The sequence below is a fragment of the Callithrix jacchus genome, chromosome 12 (genome assembly GCF_049354715.1).
Source record: "Callithrix jacchus isolate 240 chromosome 12, calJac240_pri, whole genome shotgun sequence".
Taxonomy (NCBI): domain Eukaryota; kingdom Metazoa; phylum Chordata; class Mammalia; order Primates; family Cebidae; genus Callithrix; species Callithrix jacchus.
Window position 1 is genome coordinate 23,280,215 of NC_133513.1, and position 6,511 is coordinate 23,286,725.

Here is a 6,511-nt window from a genome sequence, read left to right on the forward strand (position 1 = left end):
GTAGTGAGCATAGTACCAGACAGGTAGTTTTTTGATCCTTGCCCTCCTCCTCACCTCTATCCTCAAGTAGGCCCTGGTGTCTGTTGTTCCCTTCTTCGTGTTCATGTGTACTCAATGTTTAGAGCCTCCTTATAAGTGAGAACAGGCAGTATTTAGTTTTCTGTTCCTGAATTAATTTGCTTAGGATAATGGCCTCCAGTTCCATCCATATTGCTGCAAAGGACATGATTTCGTTCTTTATTATAGCTGCATAGTATTCCGTGGTGTTTATGTACCACATTTTCTTTATCCAAGCCCCCACTAATAGGCATTTTGGGTGATTTGATGTCTTTGCTATTGTGAATAGTGCTGTGATGAACATATGCATGCATATATCTTTATATTTTTTTGAGACAGGGTCTCACTCTGTTGGCCAGGCTGGAGTGCAGTGGTGCAATCATGGTTCACTGTAACCTTGACCTCCTGGGCTTCAGTGATCCTCCCACCTCAGTCTTTTGAGCGGCTGGGACTACAGGTATGTGCTACCATGCCTGGCTAATTTTTTTTTTTTTTTTTGTAGAGACAGAGTTTTTCCATCTTGCCCAGGCTGGTCTCGAGGTCCTGGGCTCAATCAATCTACCTGCCTTGGTCTCCCAAAGTGTCGGGATTACAGGCATGAGCCACCACACCCACATGCATGTGTCTTTATGGTAGAATGATTTATATTCCTTTGGGTATATGCCCAATAATGGGATTTTGAGTCTAATTGTAGCTCTGTTTCAAGCTCTTTGAGAAATCTTCAAACTGGTTGAACTAATTTGCATTCCACAGTGGTTGAACTAATTTACATTCACACCAGCAGTGCATACACATTCCCTTTTTTCTGCAACCTCGCCAACATCTGTTGTTTGTGATTTTTTAATAGTAGCCATTCTGACAGGTGTGAGAAAGTATCTCACTGTGGTTTTGATTTGCATTTCTCTGATCAGTGATATTAAGCATTATTTTCCTATGCTTATTGTCTGCATGCATGTTTTCTTTTGGGAAGTGTCTGTCCATGACCTTTGCCTATTTTTAAAAAAATAGAGTTATTTGGTTTTTTCTTGTTAATTTAAGTCTCTTATAGATTCTGGACATGCCAGAATCTAGCTACTTCTTCTTTTTTTTTTTTTCTTTACAAAAACAAAATTTCTTTAATCATAAAAAAAAAAATAAAGAATGCAGTACTTTTAGAAGGTAAAGCTATTAAGTTTACAGAAGTACAAAATACCAAAACACTTTAAGCAAAAATTCTTTGTTTTTAAGAAGAAAGTATGACTTCTGGTTTTCTGTTCTTGGCATAAATTTTAATTCTTCCCAGTGGAACCAAAACCTCCTGAACCCCTTTTGGTGTCATCCAAAGCTTGAACTTCTTCTATTTCTGGGTAAAAAAATCCGTTCACAAATGAGCTGTGCAATTCGATCACCTTTTTTGACTTCAAACTTTTCTTTGCCAAAATTAAGCAGTACAACACCAACATTTCCTCTATAATCTTCATCTATGACACCAGCACCTACATCAATGAAGTGTTTGCAGCCAAGCCAGACCGTGGAGCCACTCTTCCATAAAACCCAGAAAGAAGCGTTATCTGTATGTCTGTTTTCACAAGAGCTTTCTCCATAGGTGGTATTGTGTAATCATAGGCACTGTACAGGTTGCAGCCCGCGGCCCGTGCGGAGCCCCGCGTGGGGGCCGTGGCGTGCTTGGAGAGCCTGGCAAAGTGGAGCTGCATGACGCCCTCCTCCGTGGGCCGGGCCCGCTTGCTGGGTGAAACGGCGGGTGTCTCTTCAGAGCAGGGCATGGCAGAGCCAGAAGGCGAGCGAGGAGAGCATCTAGCTACTTCCTAACACCTCAGTTGCTCCCACTCTTGTCTGAGCCACCGTTCTCTCTCTCCTGGACACCATTACAGTCTCCTAGCTGGTCTCCCTGCCACCCCATCCTTGATCCCTACAGTCTGCTTTCAATGCAACAGCTAGAGGGATCCTGGTAGAAAGACAAGTCGTCTCTGTCTCTTCTCCACTCAAAACCCTCCGATGGTTCTGCAACTCCCCCCGAGTAAAAACCAGTCATTCCAATGACTTAGGAAGCCCCACATGCTCTGCGACCTTCCTGATGCCTCTTTCCCCTCCCTCCTGCCAGTCTCCCCTTCATTCAATCCATTTTAGCCATGCTAGTTTATTTACTGTTTCTTGAACACACCAGACACATTTCTATTTTGGGGGCTTGGCACTGGCCATTCCTTCTTCCAATGCTCTTCTCCTAGATGTTTGCATGGCTAATTTCCTCTTCTTCAAATCTCTTTTCCAATGTCACCTTGTGTAAGACCAATGTGTATAAATATTAATAGGCAACCTCTGCACAATTTCCAATTCCCTGCCCACCGTGCTTTTTCTGTCTTTTCTTAGCACCTCTCCCATCTAACATACCATATGCTTTACTTATCATGTTTATTGCTTATGGTCAACCTCCCTCTTCTAGAAGGTAGGCTTCCTAATGACAGGGGTCTTTGTTTTGTTCGCCATTCTATCTCCAGTGCCTACAACACACTAGGCATGCATTAGGTGTTTGTTAAAGGGAAAAATAGACAAAAGGGCAAGAACAACTTCAAAGATCTAGGAGGAAATTTATTAAGTGAGAGAAAAAAATTCACAGGGCCTGCAAAGTATTTAAACAAAGTTTTTCTTGAAAAAAGTTTGTTGAAAAAACTTTTTTCTTTCCACTGAAAAATGTGGTTTTGTTTCAGATTACAATCCAAATACACAAATTTTAAGGAAGAGTGAAATGATTTGATAGCATTGGACTCTTATTCCTTCATTGCAATTGTGGGGAGGGTAGAGAAAGGGCTGCCTCTCTAGATCAGGCAGACCCCCTCCAGTTTGCTGTGGTGCCAGCTGAGCTCAATTTCCTCTTAAAATTCTGGCCCCTGCAGGTATCTGGGTTTGCTTCCTTTGATACACTTTGCTAGCAACTGGAGTGTCTGCGCTCCCATTTATAAGGGAGGAGTTTCATTCCTGGGAGCTGGATCTCGCCCTCTGCCTGAGCTCTCTATTCTTATTTCCAGTAATTAGATACTGGGGTGATTGACCACGAAAGATCAGTTCTCAATCACTCCTGAACACGTAAAAATGCTGTGAGTACATGAAATAAAAATGTTACGTGCTAGGAACATCGATCAGATGGGTGATGTTTATGTAGCATTGTTAATTGGATTTCTACAATGGGATGTTCGGTGGGTTGAGGTCTATCTGATAACACTGTCATCTGTGACAGCAACTTCTGGCAGTGACTCAGCATGGCTTCAAGGTCAGGAACTGAGCAGCCTTCTGACCAACAGGCTGGGGACATCGTTGGGAGTTCTTGTGGGCCAGACGCTTATTGGTGAGCTGTATGGAGAACAGCATCTCTCAGATTTATCCATAATTTTAATGAATGCTGTGTTTGAGATAATGACCCATATCTTGACTTGCACAAAGCCCTGAAAATACTTCTACGAATTGTGTTTTATCTCAAGCACTGCAGCATTCGGCATCCAGCATTACCATTGATATCATCTATTGAGAACTCTTTCCCAGGTTCTTTATTAAGGTTTAATTAAATTTTATGTCTTATCAATTAGGATTAATCTACATTTAGTCTGAATTAGAGGGAGCCAATTATAAATAACACCACTTCTCATTTATTCCTGAATACAAAATGAAGGTTTTGAAACTTTCTTTGGAGGATAAAAAACCAAAACCTCACAACCCCCTTGAATCAAATGTGTCCTTTTAAAGAGTTTTATGCCCAGGAGACTACAAGTTCTATTAGAATAAAGTGAAAAGATGAGAATTCTTATAGGAAGGTGTTACAGGCAGAAATAGGGGTCTGGAGGGAAAGGAGAGGTAATTTCTGTTATGACGTGGGCAGTTGAAACAAAGAGATTTTCATCTTTAAAGTTTTAACTTGGAGCAATGGCAGAGAGAGAAACGGAATTCTCCACGGTTATTGTGACATCTCTGTTTCTAGAAGAGGACAGACCAGCTTGTGCTCTGTGGTTTTGCTCCATGCTGTTAATTAAATATTTCCAATTCTGTCATTTCTGGGCCCAAGTTGAATAGCACTCCTCCTCTCTCTTCACCTTGAAGTCAAATATGGGCAGGGGACTCGTTTGGTCAATGAAATGCAAGAAGAAGCAATGACTGCCAGTTCCATTTGGAAGCTCCCATTTGGACTAGAGTGCAATTTCTCATGTTTTCTCCCTCCTGCTGCAGAGTGGTCATGGAAACACAATTCAGACAAAAGCCTCATTAGCCCAAGATGAGCAGTGTCCTCTCTGCCAGGCTGCATTGTTTAAGTAACATGAGCAAGAAGTAAACTTTTGTTGTGTTAAGCCACGGAGATGTTGAGGTTTTTGTTACTTCAGCATCATGTAGTTTATCCTGCCCTATAGAATCTCTCTAAGCTTTGATTTCTTCCAAGCTTTGGTACCAACCTCATTCGGTCGTTATATGAGGAAGAATAATGAACTAATTAACAAAAAGTGTTTCATTTAGTGCTGGTACACAAGTACTCAGTTAACGTAAGTGCTTCTTCTTATTACTGTTGTAGTTGGGATGTCTATGTATTATGGCTAAATGGCCCTATTTGGGATATTCTGATGGTACGTTGAAAGTTTATTTAAACTCTTAGTATCTTCATGTCTTGCCTTTCCACCTGATCAGAACAGAAGTTTCACACCAAGCACTTTTATTCCCCTCTGCTAAAGAGGTTACAAAGCCTTATAATGCACAGTTCTATTTAATCCCTTCTTTCCCTTACAGCACTATTGAATAATCCAATAATATATAGCTTGACAAAGGGCAAAAACCCTTATAACAACAGTCCATTTATGAAGGTACTGAGTTTTCAAATGAGCTTTTGGAGATCTAGCCTGCATAGGTTTTCTGGCAGACCTGTGAACTCAAGGACCCCCTTTCCACAAATATCCAGAGTAACTTGCGATTTATAACTTGGGCTTCTGTACATTTTCTGGCCTGGACCTTATTTAAGTGTGTCCAACCAATATACAGTGTGTAAACCATGAGGTTTATAGAGACTCCAGTTTTTGTTGTGACCAATATAATGGGTAAACATTGTGAACTCGTCCCATGGGCTTGGTGCATTAATGAGCCGAGAAGCCTCTAGAAGTTGCCTCATAGCAGGAAACCAGAAGAGATATCCAGGACCAATAACAAGACCAGTTCAAATATTACATGGACCCAGCATTTAGAAAGTCCAGTTCTTATGGATGCAAAGGTCTTGTTCTAGAATCAGGATGTGGTCCCAAATACGTGCAAAGTCACCACAGTCAGGAAGGTTTTGGTTGCAAGTGACAGAAACCCAGCACAAACCGAAAAGGACAATCACTGGCTCTTGTAACCCAGAAATTTAATGGATAAACCCTTCCAGCTTCAAGTACGACTCAATGTAGATGTCCAAATGATGTCATTCGCTTTCTCTTCCCCTACTCTGACTAGTTTTCTTTGTGTCTATTTTCTATTTTATCAGACTGTATCTACATGGCCACACATATGCCATTGGCACCTGTAGGCTCCGATTGCTCTTATTCCAATCTTCCCAGAAAAAAAGACTGCCCCCCCCACTTTTTTTTGATACCTGGGAAGGTGCCAGGTCTAGTTTTTCTGTTTCCTTTCTTTTTTAAACTTTTAAGTTCAGGGGTACAAGTGCAGGTTTGCTACATAGGTAAACCTGTGTCGTGGGGGTTCATTGTATATTATTTCATCATGCAGGAATTAAGCCTAGTACCCATTAGTTATTTTTCCAGATCCTCTCTCTCTCTCACCCTTGACTCTCTGAAAGGCCCCAATGTATGTTTTTCCCCTCGATGTGTCCATGTGTTCTCATCATTTAGCTCCCATCTATGAGAACCTGTGGTATTCAGTTTTCTGTTCCTGTGTTAGTTTGCTAAGGATAATGGCCTCCAGCCCCATCCATGTGCCTGCAAATGGCATAATCTTGTTTTTTATGGCTGCAGAGTATTCCATGGTATATGTGTAGCATGTTTTCTTTATCCATCTATCATTGACAGGCATTTAGATTGATCTGACCAGGGCTAACTTTTCTAATCCACAAATAACTTCTGCAAATTGAAAAAGACTTAAAAATCCAATAAAGAAATAGGTAAAGAATAGAGAATAGGGGTAGGCAATTTTCAGAAGAGGAAATGCAAATAGCCAATAGACAAATGAAATCATGCTCATTCTTATGGGGGAAGGGAAAATGCAAATAAAATTACAATAAATTACTTTATAAATTAATCAATTTGGCCCAAACTGAAATGATTTATTACCATCCCTTATGATTATATAGAGGAAGAAAGGACTCTTATACTTTGCTGGTTTGAGTAAGAAATTGCTTTAACCATTCAAGAAAAATCTGAACGCAGCCACTGAAATTCAAAATAGACTTACTCTTAGACTCCAAAATTTCACTTTTGGCATACAGAAATAGAAG

The 6,511-nt window shown here is 40.7% G+C and overlaps 1 pseudogene; it reads right to left on the bottom strand.

Annotated features, from left to right (window-relative positions):
- Nucleotides 1–1,224: 1,224 nt before the first annotated feature.
- Nucleotides 1,225–1,849, bottom strand: LOC100894438 (deoxyuridine 5'-triphosphate nucleotidohydrolase, mitochondrial pseudogene; annotated as a pseudogene).
- Nucleotides 1,850–6,511: the final 4,662 nt, after the last annotated feature.